This window comes from Rhinopithecus roxellana, chromosome 8 (assembly GCF_007565055.1).
Source record: "Rhinopithecus roxellana isolate Shanxi Qingling chromosome 8, ASM756505v1, whole genome shotgun sequence".
Lineage (NCBI taxonomy): Eukaryota > Metazoa > Chordata > Mammalia > Primates > Cercopithecidae > Rhinopithecus > Rhinopithecus roxellana.
The window spans coordinates 51,089,727-51,117,076 of NC_044556.1; the positions used below are offsets into that span (position 1 = coordinate 51,089,727).

Consider the following 27,350-nt stretch of genomic DNA (forward strand, 5'->3'; position numbering starts at 1 on the left):
TGTTCAGAATTAGCCACTGATATTCGGTAACGGCAAATCACATTGTCTGTCCTTTGGTATATGGTTAGCACAGAAAGCTTCCTGTTGGGCGAGTGACTCCACAGGCTTTGATGACATGAGGAAGACAATAAGTTGGCCATTGGGTGAAAGGGAGGAGGCAGGACCTGGGCTTGTGCCCTTGTCACCTTCTGTATGAAGCCAGGAGCTTGATGACATCTCCTAACAACACCCACATGCACATCTCTGTCATCCTTAAATCACCGAGTCTTGGACTTCAGGGTCTCCTTGTGCCGGTCCACAAGGGAACCAACCCACTCCACGGTTTTCTGCTTGGCTTCCTCCCAGCTGTAGAGCGGCTCATACGCCAGATCTCGCTGAGCCTTCTTGCAAGAGAAGGTGAACACGCTATTTGGCAATGTCACTGTGTAGCGATTGAAGGGGAGTCGACAGGTATAAATTGGCCTGAGCAGGAAGCTCACTATTTCCAGCAGGAAGCCAATCCAGCCTATCAGGGCTAAAGGAAGGCTCCATCTGGAATCAAGGCAGAGGCGTCTCTCTTTGCTCAGGGCGTAACTAAGGTTATCATAGCTTTGGTGAGGCGTGTCATCTGAGATGTAGTGGAACTGACCTTGGATGCTTGGGGCCTTCTTGGGGTCCTGCCCACAAGACCAGAATGTGGGCCCAGGCCACCTTGCCAACATAGACTGTGTTGACTGTGGATAACTTGCTGACACTTGACAGGATCCCACTGTAATGGGGCCTCATTTGTAGTGGCAGAAAGGATTGGGCTTCCTTCCTCATAGATATACATAGGTCTTAAGGCACAAATGTACAAGATACCACTATTTTTCAGTGTTCACCCATTAGCTGCCAGTACAGCCTCCTCAGCAAGCTTTTTGCTCTATGTGCATGGAGCAGACCATATGTTTTCCAAAGGCTCTTATTTGTGGCCATTCTGGATGATCTCATTGTAGGAGTCGGGCCTGGCTACCTCTATGATGCTGGTGTGGATGAAGCCTGGCATACTAGCTTGGACACAGGTTCCCAACAGAAGTTGGGTACCTGCCCACGAAGAGTATGCTGTCAGTATCAGGAAATATCCCCATGGGGCCGCAGCCACGTGCACAGATCCATGTGCCCCATTCTCCACTCCCAAGTGCAGTGGTTGTAACACACTCAGGTTACCACCGAGTGTTGTATTCTTCTGTGGCTCTGACTGAGATTGGGGCCATGCTACAGCCATAGGAAAAACATAAAAATAAAAAGAAATGAACATTTGGGCTCTAGAGAGGAAGAATTTCTAGACTTTTGGGTTTTGTGGACGTGTGTGTGTGTGTGTGTGTGTGTGTATGTGTATACTTTAATTTTGGAGAAGAACCTAGAGTTATCACTTTATATTTTGACAAGTAAGAATATTGCAAAATTATGATTTTTTCATTGATACCATTAAAGACAGAGTATTTAAAACTAAAAAATCAGGAAACTATACTCTGAGAATATGGACAGTCCCAGTCCTTAGGCACAAAAGGGCAGTGGAAGAATTCACATCACACACACACATTCACAGTTGTATATAAGCAATACACACTCAAATATATACATGCAATTGCTGGTATTTTTCTCATTTTGTTGAAGACTAATAAAACTTTTTCTCATTTTGTTGAAGACTAATAAAACTTTGACTAGTAAAACTAAATCCCTAGAGTCACTGAGTAAATAGTGGGTTTGGGGAGATTCTGGATACCTACACACTTTTCCTGATTGTGTGTTCTCCAGGCAAGCTGCTTCCAATTCTGGTTGTGACTCCGTTTACCCAGTTATGTAAAGGGGGGGTGATGGTGATAAACCTTCCTTCTACTTAGTATTCCAAACCGTGCACTGGCGTTTCCTGTGGAGCCTGGTGGAGGACGGGGAGGGAGTGTGCCCTCTGCTGGTAACACCTGCATGGGGAGGACCTTGCTCCCCTGAGCTGTGTGAAAGCAAAGCTCATGGAGGTATCCAGAGCGTCTTCCCTTGAAGAAGGAAGAAAAATCCTGGGCAAAGGATCATTTTTATTTGCTTATTTTTGTACTCTTGGCTCCTTTTACAGTCTCTGTGCAATTTGAGTTTCTGGAGAGACAGTCTCATCTTTTCAAAAATTAATCTAGTGGCAGAGAAAATATGGAGTTAGTTTATCTTCAAGTGGTAAATGACCAACATTGTGAAGTATTCTCTAAGCCTGCGAGTGATAATGGTTTTAGGAAACAGATGCCTCTAACACTTCCCCTGTCATTTCACATCCCCTGTTGTTGGGAGCTGTGGAGAGTAAGAGTTAAAATGAAAAACTAGTTTTCTTAGCACACTCCTTGCACTGTAGGGGGACTTACAAGTTATGGGTAAGTAGAAACTGAAAAGTTTTTTTTTTTTTTTTTTTTTTTTTGAGATGGTGCTGGAGACTCAAAAGCAATTAGTTGCATTAGGAAAGGCATCAGAGTAGACTGAATGTGGAGGGCCAGGCCAGCAGTGGGGTGCTATGGTCCTGAAGAGACTGGGCTCTGGGAATCAGAGGGTGAGACTACATGACAATATATCTTAAGCCAATGTGTCTGTAGGTTTAAAGTAGATTGGAAAGCCACAATTTGCAAAAACCACCCAATATTTAAGGAATGTGATGAAGCCAATAATTCAGGACTTATTCCTTCTTGTGTTGTAATTTTTGCCCTGGCACCAGAATATGTAATAGCTTCCAGGAGTTCCAGCTATAAGCTTGGAATTGTCTGTGTGATTGCAATCACATGGTGACAACACTCAGAATCTAAATTGGACTTCTGTTGTATTCTCACCACTCAATTTGTCTTTTAGCAGTTTATTGGGTACATTTTAGAGTCTTTCATTTTGTGTGGAATTAGATCCTCCCCTTGAAATGCTGTAATTAACATCCCTTAAAAAAAAATTGAATAAAATATTGAAACCTAAAAAAAAAAAGAAAAGATACATTTTTCTCACCACTATATGGCACATACTCTAAAACTAACCACATAATTGGACATAAAATAATCCTCTGCAAATGCAAAAGAACAAAAATCAAACCAAACACACTCTCAGTCCATGGCACAATAAAAAATAGAAGTCAAGACTAAGAAAATCGCTCAAAACCATGAAATTGCATGGAAATTAAACAACATATTCCTGAATGACTTTTGGGTAAATATGAAATTACATAGAAATTAAACAACACATTCCTGAAAGACTTATGGGAAAATAATGAAATTAAGGCAGAAATCAAGAAGTTCTTTGAAACTAATGAAAATAAAGATACAACATACCAGAATCTCTGCGACACAGGTAAGGCAGTGTTAAAAGGGAAATTCATAGTACTGAATGCCCATATCAAAAAGTTGTAAGGTTCTCAAATTAACAACCTGACATCACAACTGAAAAACTGAAAGAATTAGAGATGCAAGAAAAAATCAACCCCAAAGCTAGCAGAAAACAAGAAATAACCAAAATGAGAGGGGCTAAACTGAAGGAAATGGAGGCATGAAAAACCATTTAAAAGATCAATGAATCCAGAAGTTGGTTTTTTGGAAAAAAAAAAAAGATAAATAAATAGTCCACTAGCTAGACTAATAAAGAAGAAAAGAGAGAAGATCCAAATAAACACAACTAGAAATGACAAACAAAATGTTACCATTGACCCCACAGAAATAAAAATAATAATCAGAAACTACTATGAACACCACTATGCACACAAACTAGAAAACCTAGAATAGATGATTAAATTCCTGGACATATACACCCTCCCAAGACTGAACCAGGAAGAAATTGATTCCCTGAACAGACTGATAATCAGCTCCAAAAATGAGTCAGTAATATATAGCCTACCAACAAGAAAAAGCCAAGGACCTGATGGATTCATAGCTGAATTCTACCAGATGTATAAAGAAGAGCTGTTACCATTCCTACAGAAATTATTCCAAAAAATTAAGGAGAAGGGACTCCTCCCCAACTCATTCTATGAGGCCAGCATCATCCTGATACCAAAACCTGGTGGAAACACAACAAAAAAAAGAAAACGTCAGGCCAATATCCTTAATGAACATCAATGCAGAAATCCTCAACAAAATACTTGCAAATGAATCCAGCATCAAAAAGCTAACCCACCACAATCAAGTAGGCAAATGAATCCACATCAAAAAGCTAATCCACCACAATCAAGTAGGCTTCATCCCCAGGATTCAAGGTTGATTCAACATATGCAAATCAATAAATGTAATTCATCACATAAACAGAACTAGAGATAAAAGCACATGATTATCTCAACAGATGCAGAAAAGACTTTTGATAAAATTCAAAACCCCTTCATGTTAGAAACTCTCAATAAACTAGGTATTAAAGAAACATACTTCAAGATAATAAGAGCCATCTATGACAAAACCACAGCCAACGTTATACCAAATGGGCAAAGGCTGGAAGCATTCCCCTTGAAAATTGGCACAAAACAAGGATGCCTTCTCTCACCACTCCTATTCAACATAGTATCGGAAGTCTTGGCCAGAGAAACCAGGCAAGAGAAAGAAATAAAAAGAGGAAGAAATAAAAATAGGAAGAGAAGAAGACAAACTATCTCTATTTGCAGACGATGTGATCTTATATCTAGAAAACCCACATAGTCTTGGCCCAGAAGCTCCTTCAGCTGATAAACAACTTCAGCAAAGTTTCAGGATACAAAATTAAAACACAAAAATCACTAGCATTCCTGTACATCAACAACAGCCAAGCCAAGAGCCACATCAGAAAGGTTGTCCCATTCATAACTGCCACAAAAAGAATAAAATACCTAGAAATACAGCTAACCAGGGAGGTGAAAGATCTCCACAATGAAAATTACAAAAACTGCTCGGAGAAATCAGAGAAGACACAAAAAATGGAAAAAAAATCTCATGCTCATGGATGGGATCATTAAAATGGCCATACTGCCTAAAGCAATTTACAGATTCAACGCTATTCCTATCAACCGACCAATGACATTCTTTATAGAACAAAAAAACAACTATTTTAAAATGTGTAAAGAACCAAAGAAGAGCCTGAATAGCCAAGGCAATCCTAAGCAAAAAGAACAAAACTGGAGGCATTAAATTGCCTGATATCAAACTATACTATTACTACAGTAATCAAAACAGCATGGTACTGATACAAAACAGGCACATATACCGATGGTACAGTAGAGAGCCCAGAAATAAGGCCACACACCTGATCATCTGATCTCCAACAAACCTGACAAAAACAAGCAATGAGGAAAACACTCCCTAATTCAATTAATGGTGCTGGGATAACTGGCTAGCCACATGCAGAAGATTGCTGCTTGACCCCTTCCTTATACCATATACAAAAATCTACTCAAGGTAGATTCAAGATTTAAATGTCAAATGCCAAACTATCAAAACTCTGGAAGACAACCTAGTCCATACCATCCTGGGCAGGGGAAAGCACAAGTATTTCATTACAAAGACACCAGAGGAACAACAAAAGGAAAAATTCACAAGTGAGATCTAGTTAAACGTAAGAGGGTCCGCACAGCAAAAGAAACTATCAACAAAGTATACAACCTACAGAATGGGAGAAAATATTAGGAAACTATGCATCTGACAAAGGTCTAATATCCAGCGTCTATAAGGAACTTAAACAGATTTACAAGAAAAAAACAACCCCATTAAAAAAATTCAAGGGGGCCATGCTTTCTGAGGCCAAACTAATAAATAATTTAGTGAGTGAATTGAGAGACGGGATGGTCTTCCTTGAGATCCAAATTTGATTTCACAAATATTTCAAAACAGGAAGCAAAAATATAAGAAACCATGAGGAAAAGATAAGGGACTTGGAGGATAAATCAAGAATAACAAAGTGTCACAAGCAGTAAAAGGTATTAATGGAGAGAAGACAATAATTAAACCAAGAATAGTAGATTATTCCTTGAACTGTAATAAAAGGCTCACTGTTTCAGGTTAAACCATGCTGTCTCAACAGAGATGAAAAAGGGGTGATATTGTCCCTAATGGGGCAAATATTGATTCTTGGGGGAGTGAATAAAAATCTCACTCTCTTTATGTACAAAGCACAAATACAGTACATAAACAAATATACAATATACCTGTGCTATTAAAATTGTATGAGACGGCGATTAGGAAAAAGTGTCTAAAAAGGCTCCATAAGTGGGGATTGATGAAAAAATGGAGAAATACTGGACTAGAGTGAAGAGAAATAAGAAACATTGAGGCATCTGCTGGTAAAAATTTTGAACACTAAGGAGAAAGAGAAAAATTTTACAAACATCCAATTAAAAAGAGCATCTTATCTACAGAAGAAGAATGATGCTGGAATTAGACTTTTTATCTCTCGCGCTGGAACAGACAGTGGCATGACAGTTAAGGACTACTGAGAGAAGGGCCTACAGCCCAGCAATCCTGTACCCAGCCATGATGTGGCCCCTGTGTCAGGGTGAAGGAAAGATACGCAGCAATTCAGACAGTTTATCTCCTGTGTTCCCCACAGAGAAACCTACTTGAGAGAAGACTTTCCAAACATTATAACTTATGTGAACCTGAACAATTCGTGGAAATGGGAAGAAAAGAACACAAACCTCTGGGGTTCACCACTAGACTTTGTGATTCACTGGTTTGGGGTCTACATTTTCATTTTTTACAAGTTCCCAATTAATGCTAATGCTGCTAGTCTAAGAACACACTTTGAGAAACTTTAAGGTGTTTCCTAATTTGTTTGTGTGTTGGTTTGTGTGTTTTGAGACGGAGTTTGGCTCTTGCCCAGGCTGGAGTGCAATGGCATGATGTCTGCTCACTGCAACCTCCGCCTCCCGGGTTCAAGCAATTCTCCTGCCTCAGTCTCTGGAGTAGCCGGAATTACAGGCACCCGCCACCATGCCCGGCACATTTTTTTTGTATTTCTTTAGTAGAGACAGGGTTTCACCATGTTGGCCAGGCTGTTCTCGAACTCTGGACCTCAGGTGATCCCCTTGTCTCAGCCTCCAAAAGTGCTGGGATTACAGGCGTGAGCCACCAAACCCAAAACGATGACTTCAAGTGAAATGATGTATAATAAAATTAATTTTATCATAGGCTAATTGATATGAACAAGAGTCACAAAAACATCACCAAATTTCTAAATAAAGATTCAGCACACTTAGAATATGAAACTTAGAAACAAATGTGAGCTGTACATACAATTAAGAAAGCCTAATAAAACCTAGTAAGATTATTATTCACCTAATTTTTGGTGAATCAGTGGGTGATGGCGGTTGCAGTTGTGGTAACTTAAACCAAGGAATAAATGTTTGCAAAGAAAAAATTGTAAGGAGCACCTCCTACTACTACACAATTAAAAAATCAATAATGACAGACACTGCAGGCTGGCTGATCTATTTTGTACTCTCATCGTTATTGTCTTGCATTTGTATGATTACTGCATGTTTTATGAATTTTTATTTTTCAATAATTTGTATTCATTCACTCATTTTCCAACCTGATGATTCCAGTTCAGGGTGGCAGGTGGCTGGAACTTATCTTGGCACCTCTAGGTGTGAGGCAGGACCCAGTGTTGGACAGGACCCCATCCGGGGCACAGCGCACACCCTCACACTGGGACCATAGAGATGTCAGTTCATCTAATTTGCACATCTCTGGGATGTGGGAGGAAACAAGAGTATCCAGAGAAAACCCACACAGACATGGGGAGAATATGCAAACCCCACGCAGACATTGGCCTGCCAGAAGTCAATTTTTTAAATTAATATTATAATAAAATGATATTATTCGAGGCTGAGCACAGTGGCTCATGCCTGTAATCCCAGCACTTTGGGAGGCTGAAGCGGGTGGGTCACTTGAGCCCAGGAATTTGAGACCAGCCTGGGTAACATGGTGAAACCCCATCCTCTACAAAAAAAAAAAAAAAAAAAAAAGCCAGACATGGTGGTAGTTTCCAGCTACTCTGGAGGCTGAAGTAGGAGGACTGATTGAGCCCAGGAGTTTGAGGCTGCAATGAGCCATGACGGCACCACTGCACTCCAGCCAGGTTGACAGAGCAAAACTGTGTCTCAAAAAATGAAAAAAAAAAAAAAAAAAAGATGTTATTTGAGAACCTGCTGTATTTGCAATGTAAGAATCACCGTAAGAGGGACGTAGAAAAATACAGTATGTTGCTTCAAAGATAGATTTTGTCCCTGCACCAGGGACAAAAGTGATGTCTCTGATCTGATTTATACTGAAATGAATGTGAGCTATGCATACATTTAAGAAAGATTAATAAAAACAAGTAAAATTAGGCCGGGTGAGGTGAGGGTGAACTCACCTATAAATCAGTCCTGACTGGGTGGGGACACCTGTGTGGAGAGTTACTGAATTAGGAATTTAATCATTTTGATTGTATTTGTGAGTAGCAGTCCATTACCATAATCTAATCAATTCAAAAGTGACATGATTATCTTATTTTTTGAAACCCCATTCATAATTTTAAAATCTCTTTTATTTTCTTAATAAATTATATAACTACTAAAAAAATTCTAAACATTGCATTTAAGTGTAGAAAAGCTCAAACACAGCTGTACTTGGAGGCAGAGGATTGCATCAATTTCTGCATTCCCTGAAGAATCATTATGAGTTCAATAATATCAAATGCAGAAAAATGTGGTGTTCAATAACTCTTAAAATAGCATAAGCAGATATGTTGTTCAGAATGGGATTCTTTTTGTATTGGTGAAAAAAATTTGTGAGTTTCTGGACAAAGCTATATACGGTGGTCCTATGATTTATGCAACTGCACTTCTTGAACATTATGAAAATTAAAACAAGCAACAATACTTGTAATTCATCATTAAATAGGGTGCGGCCTTGGAAATTGTCAGCGTGTTTATCATCCAATTTCATGTCTGAAGGTCCCTGGAGAGTCCTATGACATGCTTGCAGGAAGCTTAATTGTCTTGACCATTGTGAATAGCAGCCCCCATTCACTAGTACAACCAACAGAGCAAACTCCAGATTTTAAATGAATCCAGACTGGGTGGTGCCACCTTTGTTGAGAGTTACTGCTTGAGGTAATTTAATCATCTTAATGGTTCTTGTGATGAGTTAGGAGTCCATTATCACAACCTAATCAATCCACAAGTCATGAAGTCTCCACCCACTAATTAAGGTGACTCAATATAAACCTGCCTCCTGTGCCTCCACATTAGCTCATTTGGAAGACCTGGGTATAGGTGGTCGTCTCCTTGGCTCAGAGTCCGTGCTGCAGCTGAGGCGGCTGTGTCTCTCTGGTTCCCAGTGGCCGCCATCATGCTCTCCTCCTCACTCAGGGTGGCTGTGGTGTGTGTGAGCAACATCAGCAGGAGCATGGAGGCCCACGGCATCCTCAGGAGAAAAGGGCTGAGTGTCCGGTCTTTCGGAACTGAATCTCATGTGAGGCTACCAGGGCCAAGACCCGGTCGTCCTGTAGTTTATGATTTTGCAACAACATATAAGGAGATGTACAATGACCTCCTCAGGAAAGATAGAGAATGTTACACCCACAACGGAATCTCACACATCTTGGGAAGAAATGAGAGAATCAAGCCCGGTCCAGAAAGATTTCAGGAGTGCACTGATTTGTTTGATGTCATCTTCACCTGAGAGGAGAGTGTCTATGACACAGTGGTGGAAGATCTGTGTTCCAGAGAACAGCAGACCTTGCAGCCTGTGCATGTGATCAACATGGACATCAAAGATACCCTGGAAGATGCCACCCTGGGAGCTTTCCTCATCTATGAGCTTTGCCAGTGCCTGCAGCAGTCAGACGACATGGAAGACAGTCTGGAGGAGCTGCTGTTGCAAATGGAGGAGAAGGCAGGAAGAAGCTTTCTTCACACCGTCTGCTTCTACTGAAGATCTGGGCTGGCGTTGTCCCCTTCCTCAGTAAGAACTTAGGCATGGACTTTAGTCCAGATTTATTGTGAGAAGCATCTGCAAAGACCTTCCACTGAGTGCTGTTTGTATTACTTTTGTACATATCATCTGGAAAGGGACGATTACCAAGGAAATATTTTATGGGTAATGAGAAGGACTAACAGTTTTAAAAGCACTGAAACATGCTTGGCATTGTTCTAGGTGCATTACATAGAATAACGAATTTAGTGCTTGTATCATTCTACAAGGACGCTATCCCACCATGACTGCATTTTCTAGATGAGCAAACAGAGTTGATAATGGACCACTGGAAAAATGATTTGTTTAAGGGTACTCAGCAGATAAATAACATTGTATAGATAAGCACCTTTTAAATGAACTTTCTTTTCACAATGTGAGTGCTATTTTTTTAAATTTTTAAATTTTTTAAGTTAGTTGAGACCAGTGGAGTGTGGTATATTAACTTAAATGTTGTTCTTCTTTAATAAGAGTATAATATTACATGTTTAAAGAGAAATGTTTTTACCTATAGATCATATATTTTTTTACTAGTGCTCACTTTAATAGATAAAATCCAAGTTGGATAATGAACTACATATTATTGTAAAATTTGGAATTATCTACTCAAGTAATAGTTCATCAAATTTAATGAAATAAAAAATTTAAATAAAAAGTATATTCTTATTTCTGTTTGGGGGATGGATTTCAAACCACTAAGTGACATGCTTTTGTTTAAACCTTATGAATTACACTGAAAAAAAAAAGGGGACCTTTCAGAGTGAAAATTTTATTAAGTTTAAAATGTTCATTGCTTTGAGCATTGAGAACATCAGGTGATAAACCTAATGATGTTTTCAAGGAGAAACAAGTGAAACACTTCATAATCCTTGGTAGTGGCACTAAACCATGTTCATTAATAGGAGAAACATAGATCCAAAGTAGTTGTTCATAGTTGAATTAATTTACATGTTATCTATTGAACTAGACTTATATGGCAACCTAAAATAATAGCAGAGATTAGCTCTTAAAAGACAATGAGTTTATTTGAATGAAGAATTGGAATCAGGAATGCACCGGGTATAACAAGTCACAGGTGTATCCTGAGAGGTTGGGATAAGGGGAAACTTTTAAAGGGAAAAAGAAGTCCACAGAAGCTGCTTGGAAATGAATGTACTGGTCACAGCAGCTGATTGCAGGAGTTGGCATTAGCTTATTGGTGCAGACAGCCATTGTTAGGCATGTGTTCTTGCGAGAACATTTTATCTGGAATGCTGCAGTCTTGAAGAAAATGCAGTTATAGAAATACGTGTGTCCATGCAGAATGAGCAAAGTGTGTAAGACCTGCTGATGGTGTAAAGCATGTAGGATGTGCCATAATCTCTTGTGGGTTTTAGGGAGTCCTTGTGATAGTTCTTATCTCAAATATACAAGCATAGGCTCCCCTCCTTCATGACCTTCCAGCTCCACTTCATCAGCCTTCTCCACTGTGAATTCAGCCTTTTTCACGTTTTCCATGCTGGACTCTTCAGAAAAAGTCCCTATGTGCTGCCCACATTTAAGGAGTGTGAACTTGTGCTCTACTTCCTTGTGGGTGGATTATCCGTGTAAATTATATGGACTTACTCCACACAGATGTGTCTATTCTCCCCCTCATGAATGTATGTATTCAGTTATTGTTTCATAGCAGTATGGAATCCTGGATATTTATTTTTCTATGTGGGGTTACAGTTTGATCCTTCTTTGTTTTGTTGCTCAAACTGTTGCTGTTTTGGCCATCGCAAGCGCTTTCAGTTGCCTCCTGGGCCCTTTCACGTGCCCCATTGTGGTGTTTGTTTTGTTTTACTTCATTTTTCGTGGAAAGGAAACTCACTCTGGCATTATGAGATGCCCCAGGTTCGTCTTATATATTTCCAGCCTCAGTCCCAGAATCAACAATTTCTCCAAATCATCCTGTTTGTATTACTGGAGGACGATGAGAGTAATCAAAATCGGGTGTGCTTGATGCTACTAAGGTACCAGCATTTTCTGTCCTGCATCCTTTGGCTACATTTAATTTTTTTCTGCTTGTCTTAATTTTCAGTTTGATTGTGAGGCATCTACATATAACTTTCTTTGTTTTTAAGCCTCCTTGAAGTTCCATGAGCTTTTTGAATCTGTAATTTTTCAGCTTTTTACCTAATTTGAATAATTTCACAATTATTGCCTCAAAAACAAAAATCAGTCCCGTTCTTTCTCTCACCTCATTTTGAGACCCAAACTACAGATCCGTTAGACCTTTTGATATTGTTCCTCCAGTACCTGAAGATCTCTTTCTTTTCTTTTTTGTTCTTTTTTTCTCACTTCTTCAGTTGGATAATTCTGCTGATAGACCTTATGGTTAATTTTTAGAAGTAGGATTACTGTGGTCAAAGAGAAGTATAGGCCAGAAACAGTGGCTCACGCCTGTAATCCCAGCACCTTGAGAGGCTGAGGCAGGAGAGTCGCCTTGAGGCCAGGAATTCAAGACCAGCCTGAGCAACATAGTGAAACCCTATCTCTACAAAAACATAAAAAATAGAAATTAGCTAAGTGTGGTGGCACATACCTGAGTCCTAGCTACTTATAAGAGACTACTTGGAAGACAGAGTAAATGTGTTTTTAAATTTATTAAATATTCAAGATTCCCTCCATAGAGGTTGTAACATTTTTCATCACCACTGGCAAACATGCCTTTTCCCTCACAAACTTGCCAGCAGGGTATAGTGTCAAGCTTTTGAACATTTGTCAATCTGACAGTTTGTCAGGTACATTTGTGCATCTGTAAAAATAGCTTCCAGCCATTCTCTCTGCTGAACACATGTGCCATTCCCCTATCACGATGTGCAGTCTCTTACCTATCCCCTTTTATCCAGGGACATTGCCTTACAACTTGCTTCAACCAACAGACTGAGCTTGAAGTATTACATACTCTGCTTCATGGATTCGACTTGTGTAAAACCACAAACAAGCCACATGGTGATTACATAATCCAGGTCAGACCTTGGGGTAGATTGGACATGGGACCAGGAGCAGTGGCTCACACCAGTAACCCAAAATACAAAAATTAACCTAGTGTGGTGCCATGCACCTGTACTCCCAGCTACTAGGGAGGCTGAGGCAGGAGAATTGCTTGAACCTGATAGGCGGAGGTTGCAGTGAGCCAAGATGGCACCACTGCACTCCAGCCTGGGCAACAGAGCTAGACTCAGTTTCAAAACAGAAGAAGAAGAAGAAGGAGGAGGAAAGATTGGACATGGGAAGTGAGGAGGGAGAGGAAGTAAAGGAGAGGAAATAAAACAATTACAAATAAAGCTGTTAACATACTTATAATGTTAAGTTTTTTTCATGAAATATAAAGTATTTCCCTCATTTTTTGAGTGTTTTATTAGTTTTCTTATGGTAATTTTAAAACGGAAGAAAAAACACACATACACAAAAACAGAAAACCAAACAAAATAAAGGAGTTGGTTAAGAAAATGTTATAAGGCATACATCAGGTAATCAAAAAATAGAAATTTGTCAGACACACCTAAAGCAATGTTCATTTGACCGGTCCTTATCACAATATCCTTCTTTCTGGCATAACTCACTTTTATAGTTAAGATTTATCTTCAAATCTTCCTAAAATTTGTATCCAAATGTCAGTTTTCGTCTTCAATAACCATGTGAACACCCATTTGCCTCTTTCTCTGGCTACTTCCTCAAGAAACCATTGTATTTTCAATACAGCAAATCTAAATCTGAATTTCCCACTCTACATAGTAGATAGTCAGATATAGGAGGTCACCATTACAACTTCCAATCAGAGCTCCCCTCCCTCTACCCAGTAAGCCAACACTAGAGGTGTTCAACAACCTAGAAAGTCTTCTCACCATATCTGCCCAACACATAATCATGCCCCATACTTCCCACACCCTGATTTTTAGTGATAATATTAGCTCTCACCTCTCATGCTTCCTCACACCCAACTACTGCCACAGTTCTTAGCAATTCTAGCATCCACACAGATTATCCACCCAACACCCTCAACACTCTCACTTCTTCTCCAATTGCACTTGTCTACACCCCACCAGAGACACTCATGACCATAGTCATGAAGAACTTCACCACCAGATCAAAATCTGAAACAGTCATGCCCCAACTATAAGACCACATCTTGCCATTCACTTTTGCTTCTTTATTTTAACTATAAGGGCTGTTTGACCATGCATTGTGCCACAACCCATGGATTCCACCCTTTCTGGTTCAAAGTCAGGTTTCATGGTTTATCACTATAATTACACCTTTTCAAACTCCCTCAGCATTTCTGCACCTTGCTTTTCTGTCACATTTGCATTGTCCATGTCCAAACAGAGAGAAAAGAGAAACTCAACCACCTTGTCATGTTTTTCCAAATGGATTGGCTGGAAAAAGTAATATCTATGGGACAGTCTCACCTTTATCTTCAGAAGAGCTCTCAACACTATTACAAAAACCTACACTCAAGTTTGTATTCCCATATTTTGAAACAATTATCTATACCAAATATCCTCACCCCTATCCCCAGTCATGATTCTGACTGTCCACTGACAGCTGATGGCCTTATCTTAAGCCACATTGACAGAATAGAGAGAAACTATCAGTGAGGATACACCTCACTGCCCTACCACCAAAACTTTCACTTACATATTTGGACCCAGCCACCCTGAAAGTCAGAAATCTGAGAGTAATTCAAAAGTCCTCCTTTTCTCATCAAGAAGTCCGCTCATTCAGCTCTAACATCCCTCTCCCATGTGTCCATTCCTCTGCCTTTTCACAAACACTTCTTTCCTCCAAGCTTCCAACCTCTCCTCCACGAACTACTGTACCAGCTGGGTTCCCCACTTCCAGTCTTGCCTCTTGCTACCTACACTCCAAGAGGAAAAAGAATATTTTCTTAAAACTTTGATGTGAAAGTTGTTACTACCAAGATGAAGTCCACTATCGTCAGATCCAGGTGAAGTGGAGCTGGAGGGTCATGAAGGGGGGGGAGCCCATGCTCGTATATCTGAGATAAGAACTATCACAAGGACTCCCTAAAACCCGCAAGAGATTATGGCACATCCTACATGCTTTACGCCATCAGCAGGTCTTACACACTTTGCTCATTCTGCATGGACACACGTATTTCTGTAACTGTATTATATTCAAGACTACAGCATTGCAGATAAAATGTTCTCTCAAGAACACATGCCTAGCAATGGCTGTCTCCACCAATAAGCCAATGCCAACTCCTGCATCAGCTTCTGTGACCAATAAACTTTGTTTTAAAGTAGCTTCTGTGTACTTCATTTTGCCTTTAAACGTTTCCCCCTACCCCAACCTCTCAGATGTACCTACGACTTGCTATACCTGGTGCATTCCTGTTTGCAATCCTTCGTTTAAATAAACTCGTTGTCTTTTGAGAGCTAATCTCTGCTGTTATTTTAGGTTGCCATAATAAGTCTAATTCAGTAGATAACATGTAAATTAATTCAACTATGAACAACTACTTTTGATCTATGTTTCTTCTATTAATGAACATGGTTTAGTGCCACTACCAAGGATTATGAAGTGTTTCACTTGTTTCTCCTTGAAAACATCATTAGGTTAATCACCTGATGTTCTCAATGCTCAAATCAATGAACATTTTAAATTTAATACAATCTGAATCTCTCAATATGAAAGATTGCTTATTTCAGTGTAATTTATAAACCTTAAACAGAAACATGTGGCTTAGTGGTGTGAAATCCATCCCATCCCCCAAACATAAATAAGAATACACTTTTTATTAACATTTTTTATTTTATTTTATTTGGTGACCTATTATTTGAGTAGATAATTCCAAATTTTACAACAATCTGTGGTTTATTATCCAACTTGGGTTTTACCTATTAAAGAGAGTATTAGTAAAATAGATATAATCTATATGTTAAAACTTTGTCTCAAATATGCAATATCATATTCTCATTAAAGAAAAATGTTTAAGTTAATATACTTCATTGGTCTCAACATAAATTTTTTAAATTTATATATATGTAATATATAACACACATATATATACACACACATACATACACACACACACCATTCAAAAAGAGAAAAGGGAATTTATTTAAAAGGCAATTTAAAATGGCCATAATTCTGCCATCATACAGATCAGTCAGTGTTTAAAATGATGGTAGTAGCACAGTGGACAGTCTTTGATCATTATGTAGAATATGCCTATGCATCAGGAAAGAGATTAGAATATTTAATAATGTATGTACAGCTGGTGGTTAGTTTGTTTAAATCCAAATTTAATTACCTTATTGGATATTTGATTTTTGGTTATTTAATCACAGTCATCTTTAACAGCTACATTGATTGGTGTTCTATCTCCTGTAATCCCGATGGCTTTTTCTTGCCTACCATTTCACAGAGGTTCAGACAGCGGTAGTAGTTCCCTAGGAGAGTTTATTGATGGAACAGCTTCTGCAAGATTTTAAAAGTTTCGTTCTTTTATAGACTGATTTTAAAAAAGCAAATGATTAATAAAAGAAAATATACATTTGTTGGTAACTGATTTTAATTATTTTTTAAAACCTGGACCTTTCTGGAAGGGCAGCATATGAAAACATCAGTCTCGAGGAGGGGGACAACAATACTACCTCACTACTCCACCTGCAATGACTGGTTGTTCAAACACAGTGGACTGTGTAGCTATATGTTTTATAATTCATAAAGATAGCCTCAATTATCAAGAAATACTTTTGATATTTTATTTTCCCTCAGAATATCTAGAGTGCTAAATTTTTAACTACCTTTTTGTTGAGTCAAACTGTGGGATTCTGATTTGTATTAAAATTGTAAGCTCCACACTGCTATACTATCATCCTGGAAGGGTGCTGTATGACTGAGGAAGAGTGAGAGAGAGAACGAGAGAGTGTGTGTGTGTGTGAGAGAGAGATGCTAACCTTGTAGCATATGAAGAATGTCTGTACCCTGGTATGATAGTTATGTAATCAGTATATTTGGTTTCTAGATCACTGTGCTTCTTTCTTTTCAATCTCTAATTAAAGATGCTTAAATTTGGTTTGTTAATTCGATTTTAGAAATTATAATTTTAGTTTATATTAATTTCATTTATATCTTACTGAAGAAATCTTTCCAGTTGGGAGGAAGTTCTAATATTCACATGTTCTAAGACTTTGTTTATTGTAAAAGAGTTAAATTTGGAGCTATGTAAAGCCTTGTTTTCTCTGTGTGGTTCAGCTACTTTCCATTTGGTATTACACACTCAAATTTACATTTATCTATTAAAATTGCCATTTTATTAAACCTTTTTATGCACAGTAGATTCAACTTGTGTCTGAAAATGTCTCCTGTGCTTTTTTGATTTTGCTGACTTTAAAAGGATTAATCTGGACAGACATTATGAAAAGGAAAGGTTGCGTTTAACATCTTTTTTGAACGTTGTAGGACAAAACATAGCTGATTAACCTTGAAGTGACTGTTGTACCATGTTTGTGCACATGCTTCAGAATCTTATGGAAGAGAATGTTCCTACTTGCAGTACATCAAAGGAATGGGTGATGGACCGTACTATTCATGTTTTGAAACATAAATGTTCACTTTAAAGCAATTGCCTTAACAGAGAAAAACCTGAACTTTCATTGGATTTTTGCTAATTTTCCTCATTTTGAATTATGTGCACTACCACAACTACATCAGTTTGATACAGTATTGAAAAATTATCAGTTATATTTTGCTGCTTGTGATCTATTTGTAGATTAGGATTAAAATGGACTTAATCCATTTTTAAGGCTGTGTGAATTTTTCTAAACAAGAACCATTTGCAATATGGATTTTCATAGAGATCAAACAAATTATAACTTATCATTAGGAGTCTCAAGCACATGTTCATATAGTCCAGGTAAAAACACACTAATGAGTATTTGGTAAACCACAGTAGGCTTTTACCATTAGCATAATTTTGTGTTGTACAATTAAGTTACAATTATATCTCTAATTTTGGATAATATTCTAATATTCATTGGTTAACAATAAAGTCATGAAAGCTAAAAAATAAAAAGTAAAAAAATAAAAAATTAAAAAAAACCCCTTATGTCCAGAACTTACAGGCTAGCTGGATTGTTTTTAACAAGATCAAAGTAATCAAAGCAAAAAATATGTAAGACTGATGAGCAAGGTCTGTTTTCTAGGACAGTCTATTTTCTCTAACATACCTTTTTAGTAAGTGTAGTTTACTACTACAAATGTACATGCAAGCTGTGAATCCTGAGATGAAGTGTTACATTTCGCAACAATTATTTTGAAATTTAGTGAAATATTTCAGAAAACTTCTTGGAGAAAAAATTAATATAGGAATAAATTTTATGCTAACAAGAATGAGAATATGCATATATCTAATATAAATAGGGTCTTTGCCCCACCTCAGGAATGTTGTAGTCATTGTTACAATTTTTTTATTTTTTTTATTTTTTTTTATTATACTTTAAGTTCTAGGGTACATGTGCATAACGTGCAGGTTTGTTACATATGTATACTTATGCCATGTTGGTGTGCTGCACCCATCAACTCGTCAGCACCCATCAATTCATCATTTATATCTTGTATAACTCCCCAATGCAAGCCCTCCCTCCTCCCCCCTCCCCCCTCCCCATGATAGGCCCCAGTGCGTGATGTTCCCCTTCCCGAGTCCAAGTGATCTCATTGTTCAGTTCCCACCTATGAGTGAGAACATGCGGTGTTTGGTTTTCTGTTCTTGTGATAGTTTGCTAAGAATGATGGTTTCCAGCTGCATCCATTGTTACAATTTTTAAATTAATCTGTAACTTCCTTGTTGTCACAACAAAGGATAATGTTAACCCAGAAGATTGCATTTCAAAGCTGCTTATGTCGACTGCTCCTTTTTAGGTTTTTCATTATCTTATTTTGTATGCTGTTTTCTTTTTTGTTTGTTTTTTGTTTTGAGACAGAGTCTCACTCTGTCACCTAGGCTGGAGTGCAGTGTCACAATCTTGGCTCACTGAAACCTCTGCTTCCTGGGTTCAAGCGATTCTCCTGCCTCAGCCTCTCGAGAAGCTGGGATTACAGGCGCCTGCCACTTTGCCTGTCTAATTTCTGTATTTTTAGTAGAGACAGGGTTTCATTATGTTGCCCAGGCTGATCTTGAACTCCTGGTCTCAGGTGATCCACCCACCTCGGCCTCCCAAAGTGCTGAGATTACAGGTGTAAGCCAGCATGCCCGGCCGCATACTGTGTTTTCAACTAAAGTTTTAACCAAGGATGTATTAAAGTGTTTGGGACTTATACATTTTGCAGCATCTGGTTGGTACTTTGATAGGGGGAAGCTCAAGAGGAATGAAAATGGGGGATGGTATGTGTCTGTCTCCCTCCGTGGCCCCTCAAATGAGTGTGAGCCCCTCAGACACTGGGAAAGACTGCACATGCAGCAGGTGCCTGTGCTTTGGTGAGGTGCTGACCGTCACGGCCATGGCCCTGGAACAAGAGAGGCCAGCAGTAGAGTTCTACCTGAGAGCCTGTTCTGAACAGTCCCTCTGCTCCTTCAAGGTGTTCTCATAAATATTCCTTTGAAGGTAAAGCTCTGTTACTGCCCCCCTTCTGGGGCTGGAGGACTGCTTGAAGACAGGTCATCCCATGGATCATCATGGGAGCTGCAGAGGTTATAGGGAGAGGCACAAGCAGAAGGTGAACATGAGCACCCTATTTCTGCTCTGCTTAGCTGGAGATGGCCTATGTTTGTCTTTATCTCTCTTTGCAACCTACATCTTTCATCTCTAAATCTGATGATCTTCACAGTCAGTTTAGAGAAAGCCACTGCAATATGGAAAGAGCCCTGAGCTGAAATTTGTACTATCCGGGTGGCCTTACAAGGAATTAGGTGGCGGGGGGAACGGGGTGGTCCTTTGACCGCAAGATATGGACACCGTTTCTAAGAAGTGATGTTTATTGAACCAAATAGGAACAGTGCCTTCCATAGCTCTCATTTCACTCTCTCAACTTTGCAATGATACCTTAGTTCTAGTATCACCATTTTGTAGAACTAGAGATTGAGGCTTACCAAGGTGAGTTAAATTACCCCCAAATCATGGGGGCAAAGCCAGGACTTCATCCCCAGTCTGTGTTGAAAGCTCGTTTGGTTATCTCTGGTCAGATTGTCACCTTTTGAATACTCCATTCTTTCCAGCAGGAAAAGGTTCAACATCACCAGGAGTAGGTTATCTCTTGTGGAGAGAAATGTGATTTTTCGTTATAACTCAAACATATCCTACTTCTGAAAGGTGTTTAAAGCAATAGCCAAAAATAATAGAATGTATAGGACAAAAAAGTAAAATACAAATCTGGTACCACATACGGGAAGGCTGGAATCACAGAAATAATTGTTCTGTAACAGAAAAGTTGTCTTCTATGATTATACATAATATTGAACTCGGAGCTACCAGGTATCCATGACAACATTAAGAAAATAAAATAAATCTAAAAATGTTGCTTCTCAGGAGAAAGAGTTTTTTTTTTTTTTTTTTTTCTTGGATGGAGTTTCGCTCTTTTTGCCCTGGCTGGAGTGCAATGGTGCGATCTCAGCTCACTGCAAGCTCCACCTCCCGGGATCAAGCAGTTCTCCTGCCTCAGCCTCCCAAGTAGCTGGGACTACAGGCGCCCACCACCATGCCAGGCTAATTTTTTGTATTTTTAGTAGAGATGGGGTTTCACCGTGTCAGCCAGGCTGGTCTCAAACACCTGACCTCAAGTGATCTGCCCACCTCGGCCTCCGAAAGTGCTGGGATTATAGCGTGAGCCACAGCGCCAGGCCCGAATGCTTATTTTTTTAAACCAGTGGTACAGGGGTATACAGAATAGAGCGTGAAAGGCCCACTTCTTCCTCCTCCATCACTCTCACTCCCCTTCGCAATGGAGTCCACTTCTACCCACAGTTGAAAGAGCTTCCACAGCCTTTGGAGTCACACAGGAGTGAGTTTAAAGTCTAACTCTCCAACTGACTTACTTACCTGGGGAACCTGGAACAAGTTACTTGTCATCTCTCAGTCCTAGTTTTATCATCTAAAAAACTAAAGTTAGCAGTCTTGAACTCCCTAGTTGGTAGTGATCAGCAAAGGCACTTGGCCCAGAGTACAGCAGGTGTTCAATGGAGAAACTTCTCTTTCCATCCTGTCCTTCTTTCTGATTCTCATTTTCCCACATTGCTCCATCTCCTCCCCAGGATACTATACCTTTCACATTGACTTTCATGATAGACTCTCTGTGAGTGACACAGAATTCATCAGTGATAGAGGTGGTGTAGATGATGACCAAGAAGTCCTGGCAGGCTCTTTTAAGGCATGACTCATCCAGAACGTCTCCTTCCAGCACTGTCAGCTTGGTCTTGTTCTGGAGCTTCGTATCAACATGGGTCAGGTCATTGCAAGGATTTCTGGATCTGGCTAGGAAGTTTTCTGATAAAGGTGATGTTTCATAGGTGTTCAAGGATGGTTAGAGTGGGGGTGTTAGAGTGGAGGGTGTACATTCCATAAAAGGAACAAGTAAACAAAGGCACAGAAATCAGCATGCATAGCGATTGATTGGGAAAGAGCAAATATTTGTTTGTACCTCACCTCATTCCAGGAAACTAATCTGAACAGTGCGTTGTCAAGTGTGCTTGGAATATAAGCATTGCTAGAGCCATGGGAAGCTCACTGTATTTCTTAAGGGGAGTAAGGTGATTATAGAGAGTTGGGTATAAGAGGAAAATATTTTAATTTAATTCTATATGTAACCAGGAATAATGATTTTGGGTCTCTGGCATCATACTAAATAACACCTATTAATTATATGTAAAAGAAGTAGCAAAACAGACTGGCCACGGTGGCTCACCCCTGTAATTCCAGCCAGCACTTTGGGAGGCTGAGGCGGGTGGATCGCTTGAGCACAGGAAGTTGAGACCAGTCTGGACAACGTGGTGAAACCCTGTCTCTACTAAAAGTACAAAAATTACCCGGGCTATAGTGCCTATAGTCTCAGCTACTTGGAAGGCTGAGGCAGGAGGATGGATGGAGCCCAGGAGGTGAAGGTGGCAGTGAGCCAAGATTATGTCTCTGCACTCCAGCCTGCTGGATAGCAGAGCAAAACACTGTTTCAAGGAAAAAAAAAAAAAAAAAACAACATAAAAGAGAAACAGAAGCAGAGTTGTGATGCAGGAAGTTAACCTTGGCTTGAGGATATAAAATGGACTGGTATAGGGGATATGAGAAATCCAGGTGATCAAGAGATTAATCAGAATGTCTGTGCCAAGGTTTAGATGAGGGCTGGAGGCAGGGTCCAGCAGTGGAAGCAGAGGAGGGGAGAGATACACCAGATTGGAATTTCAGACCTTACCTTGAAGGTCCTGGTACCTACTGGAGCTGGGCTGAGAGGAAAAGGGGAAGATAAAATCACCCCCACAGTTTCCTGCTTGGACAACTGGAAGGAGAGTAGAGCCATGACTCAGGAATTACAGATAAAATGATAAAATGATGAATTATGAATGAATGAATGAATTTCATTGATATGATGAATTTTGTTGAAAACTCTTATCAAATAGCATCAAAAGCAGACAGAGATGCTGACAATGAGTTAGCCACCGATGAACTAACATCTCAGCTGTCTAGCCAGGGTTAGTGGTTACAACATCAATGTTTTCAGGCTCCTCTGAAATCCACAGGTAGTGATGCTGCCAGTAAGGTTGTCACCTGGAATTAGCCCACAAAATGAGCACCGTGCTACATGGAGCTCAGATAAATACTCTACTCTCATTTGTGCTTTATAATCTGCATGCGACTCACGGCTTGCTTCTTTCCTTTTATCTCTGTCTGATGAGGTAGCTATTCTGAGTCCCACTTTATTGGTGAAGAAACTGAGGCTGAGAGAGGTTAAGGAGAGACCTAAGATCAGGCTTCTAGTGAAGGCTCAAATCTGCCCATCCCACCTGTCATTTTTGTACCCTGTACACCAGGTGCAGGACTGGCTGTTTAGAATCCACTTTTCTGAGAAAGAGTAAGAATAAGCCAGTTTAACTGAAACTGGCAACAAAGGCTAAAGAACAGTGATAGTAAAATTCAGAGTGAAAAATTCAAGGCTGGAGAAATTCCTTCCTGGGGTACAAGTAGGACCATTTGCTCTCCTGATGCCTCTGCCATGTTTTGTCTATTTCCAGACCCTTCCCTTTGTCAGGCAACTCTAAGAAGGCCCTGAAGTGGGGGAGGTAGGAAAGAGGCTGCTGGGGAGGAGGTGGCTAACAGCCTGAGAGTGGAATTTTCTCTGTTTTTTTTCCATCTCTGCCCTTCCTACTCCCTTCCTCTGCTTCTTTGCTGCCAACTTCAGAAAGACTGGCTCAAAGGAATTGCTATGTCAAAGCAGAAGAACTCCAAAGCAGAGAGAAAAGGACTCTTCCCCAATGAGTTTGCAGGGATCTAGAAGGACCAGGAAAGGGGACTTTGTTGATGAAGCCATAGCTTCCTCCTTCTCCAACGCACTTGGAGACTTGTGGACTTGGCAAGTGTTTTATGTAGACTAAATGCAGTTGCTTTTATGACATGACTTGAGCTAGAGGGAGGTCTAGAGAAGCTGCTAGACAACTACAGCTTAAGAGCACAGAAGCTGCACTAGACTGTCTGGGTTCAAATCCAGCTTTGCCATAATCTAACTGAGGCACCTTGGACAAGTTGATTAACCTCTCTGTCTCGTCATCTGTAAGAAATAAGGCTAATAATATTACCAATCTCATAAGGTTGTTATGAGCAGTAAATGAGTCAGCATATGCAAAACCTTTAGCACAGTGCCTGGCACAGAAAGAACACTGAAATGATTCTCTGTATTATCTTCATACAGACCCCTGCCCATCCATTATGCCCCCTGCATTTTCACTATAGGGGAACTGTTCCTCTAGTCTGAGCATTGCTTTTTTCCTGATATCAGATGCTAGATTGCAAATATTGCTGAGACACAAGGATTACAAACATTTAATATTGGTTGTGCATTAATATTTGTTTATCAAATACACCATTAAAACAGAGTGGAGGAAATGGGACATTTGCAGAGGTCAGAGAAGAGTGAAAGAAGAGTAGATTGTTGGGTGTGGTCCCGGAGTGTGGTCAATGGGGGGCTTCTCTGTGCACAGGGCAGGACCCTCTGGGCAGCCAGAGCCCACATGTAGACACACAGTCCCCTCAATCCTTTGGGTTGGGGAAGATGACAGGGAATTGGTTTGGGACACACATGGAGGCAAAGGAAGAGACTGAAGATCCACTTTGCCAAGTATCAGCTCCAGGGCCAAGTGATGAAGCCTCTGGATGAAGCTCTCGTCTGAGCTGTGTTAAGCAGATGTTCTTGGCAAGTCACGCTATGTTTCTGCACCTGATGGGTTCTTAGTTCAGTTGTATGTTACCCCACTTCTTTTTCTTTTCTTTCTTTTTCTTTTCTTTTTCTTTTCTTTTTTTTTTTTTTTTTTTGAGATAGAGTCACGCTCTGTCACCCAGGCTGGAGTGCAGTGGCATGATCTTGGCTTACTGCTACCTCCACATCCCGGGTTCGAGTGATTCTCCTGCCTCAGCTTCCTGAGTAGCTGAGATTACAGGGGCACGCCACCACACCCGGCTAATTTTTGTATTTTTAGTAGAGACAAGGTTTCACCATGTTGGCCAAGCTGGTCTCAAACATCTGGCCTCGTGATCTGCCCGCCTTGGCCTCCCAAAGTGCTGGGATTACGGGCATGAGCCACCGCGTCTGGCCTGTGACCCCTCTTCTAACTCCCTCTTGGGTCTATTTGCACAAGAAGTTGCTCCTTCAAATTCTGCTGTCAATTTATTTTGGTGATAACAGAGACAAATGGTTTTTTAAAAAGCCATATATGTGAAATCTAAATGAGGCATGTCTGGCCTCATACTGCGTCTTACTCTGTCTCTGCTCTGTGCTGTGCACTTGTGTGCACTCTCTCTCACTGATGCTGTCTCTCTCTCACTCTGTCTTCTCATTCTCTGTGATTCTCCCCCTCATTTGTCTCTCTCTGTCACACACACGCACACACATACTTACACACTCATCTTTCTTTTTCCCATTTCCTTTTATTTTGCCTTCACTAAAGATGCTAAGGATGCTACAAAACAAAACAAAGCCTGCGGAAGTCTAGACAGAGAGGGACTCACTGGTGAGGTCTCCAGGTAAATGGTGGTTCTTGTGAATGTTGCACAGCAATTGGCAAGACAAAATGCTTCAGAACAAATGAGTTGTAGACAAGAAAGAGAACTGATGATGAGAAGAAAAAAATGCGTGGAGGCTGAGGCGGCTGCCTCTCAAGTTCTGGGTCAGGGCCAGAATCCAGTCTCCGGACATCACATCCAGTATCTTTCCCACTATGCCATTTTATACTATTTAATATTTCTTTTTTGATTACTGTGGATGTGAGATTGGCTTTGATTTGACTACAACGTTCCATAACTTGCTAGACAAGGTCCACCTCCCAACATGCATGGAGGGTTTAAGATGGAGCCACTCACCCATGACCCAAGTTTACTTACTGGAAAATTCCTCCCTCAGCTCTGGTCTGAAGGCTTTGTCCAACACCCTGATCTCCTTCAGCTCCTTCTCCTCCACCAAGAGGCGGACGATCCTCTGACCCAGAAACCCTCCTGCTCCTGTCGCAAGGCAGCTCCAGCCCATCATGGCCAATCCAAAGTAGCAGGAAACCCTCGCCAGGAAACAAGATGCTGGAGAGCAGATATGATTAGGGTGATCCAGGAGGGGACTAAGAAGGGTGGTCAAATGCTTATGTATTCACACAGATCCCTTATTTTCTTCCACCCTCTGTTTTGCAAAAATTCCATGTCCCCACCACTGCCAGTGGTAGTTGAAAAAAAAAATGCAAAAGCTCTAGCCGTTTGTTAGATTGTTAAAAGGTGGACAGAGTAATCAGGGTGCTGGGCACCTCATCCCCTGTGGCAGGTCTGAAGCTTTATGCACTGTGGCTTCTGGCCCAGGTCGTATCAGTTTGTACTCTGGCCACATACTCATTGCTCTCTCCTCCTGCAGGATCCCTTATCTCAAAAGAATACTGACCTTTAGGCTATATCTAGTTCTTCCCAGGAACAGTAGGAGAAATCCAATCTTAACGCTACAGTGTGATAAAGAGTCTTGGATTTAGTCTTAACAAGACACTGGCCAGTTGATACCAGCTGTCTGGGATCTGCAACCTGTGATCTTAATCTAGACTGGGAGAAATCTCCCAGTGAAATGTGAATTTTGTTCTTGTGCAATAAATACATCTGGAGGGAAATCTACGTTAGCCCATTATCTCCTCTGTCAGAGTATCATTTGAAATGTTACTGCCATCTTGCAAAATTTAGAAATTTGCAATGGTGACAGCGCCAATCACTAAGCTTCATGGAGATGACTTTCTTTCAAACTCAGTATATCCAAAACTTCAGTTGCCATTTTCCCCTGGAGAGCTCTGGGTTCCTAGATGAAGAACATCATTGAAGGAAAGCTCTCTAGTGATAACCACTTAATGATATGGCCTGTACCACAAAAGTAGGGATTTTTAGTTGTATGCCACAATGACTTTTATCATAGATGTTTGAACTTATCCCATATTTTTGCCTGCAAAACAATTCTCAGCAAATTCCTGAACTGAAGATGCTGTAAGTGCTTTTGAAGCCTATGCCCCAGAACTGCCCAAATATCTCCATCATAAGCTCTCCAAGACACTTTCTTCTATTTTAAAAAATTGAGAGGTAATTTATATGCATTACAATGCCCAGATCTCAAGTGTTCAGTGTCAGTGAACCTTGACAGTCATATATGCCCATTTAAGTACCACCCAAAGGAAGATACAGATCATTTCCTTCACTCCAGAAAGATTTTCTGCCTGCTCTCTGTTATCTTTCTGCTCTTCCCCGAATCTACCTCATAGGTTTTGTGCATGGAGTACAGAAAAATTGACCATTGATTGTCTCTATTGTTTGTTCATTTTTCTATTTCATGATTTTCATTATTTTTTCATTGACTTACATTTATTAACTTTGGGTTTATTTTACTCTTTTTTTCAGGATTCTTATGATAAAATCATAGATAATTAACTTTACTCCTTTGCTAATTTCCACTATAGACATTTAAAGTTGCAAGTTTCTCTGTAAACACTATGTTAGCTGTATCCAACCTTTTAATGCTGGGTTCTCATCATTCAGTTAATGATGTTTAAAATATTTCCTTGTGATTTCATCTTTGACCCAAGTGTTCATCAGAAGCATGTTGCTTGTTTTCTGAAGTTGTGGATTTTCTAGATATCTTATTGTTCTGCCTTTATAATTAAATACTATTGTGGCCAGAGCATATACTCTGTATGATTTTGATCTTTGG

The 27,350-nt window shown here is 40.0% G+C and overlaps 2 pseudogenes; one reads left to right on the forward strand and one right to left on the reverse strand.

Moving 5' to 3' along the window:
- Positions 1-257: 257 nt before the first annotated feature.
- LOC104654607 lies at positions 258-25,658 on the reverse strand (annotated as a pseudogene).
- LOC104654606 lies at positions 9,321-9,905 on the forward strand (annotated as a pseudogene).
- Positions 25,659-27,350: the final 1,692 nt, after the last annotated feature.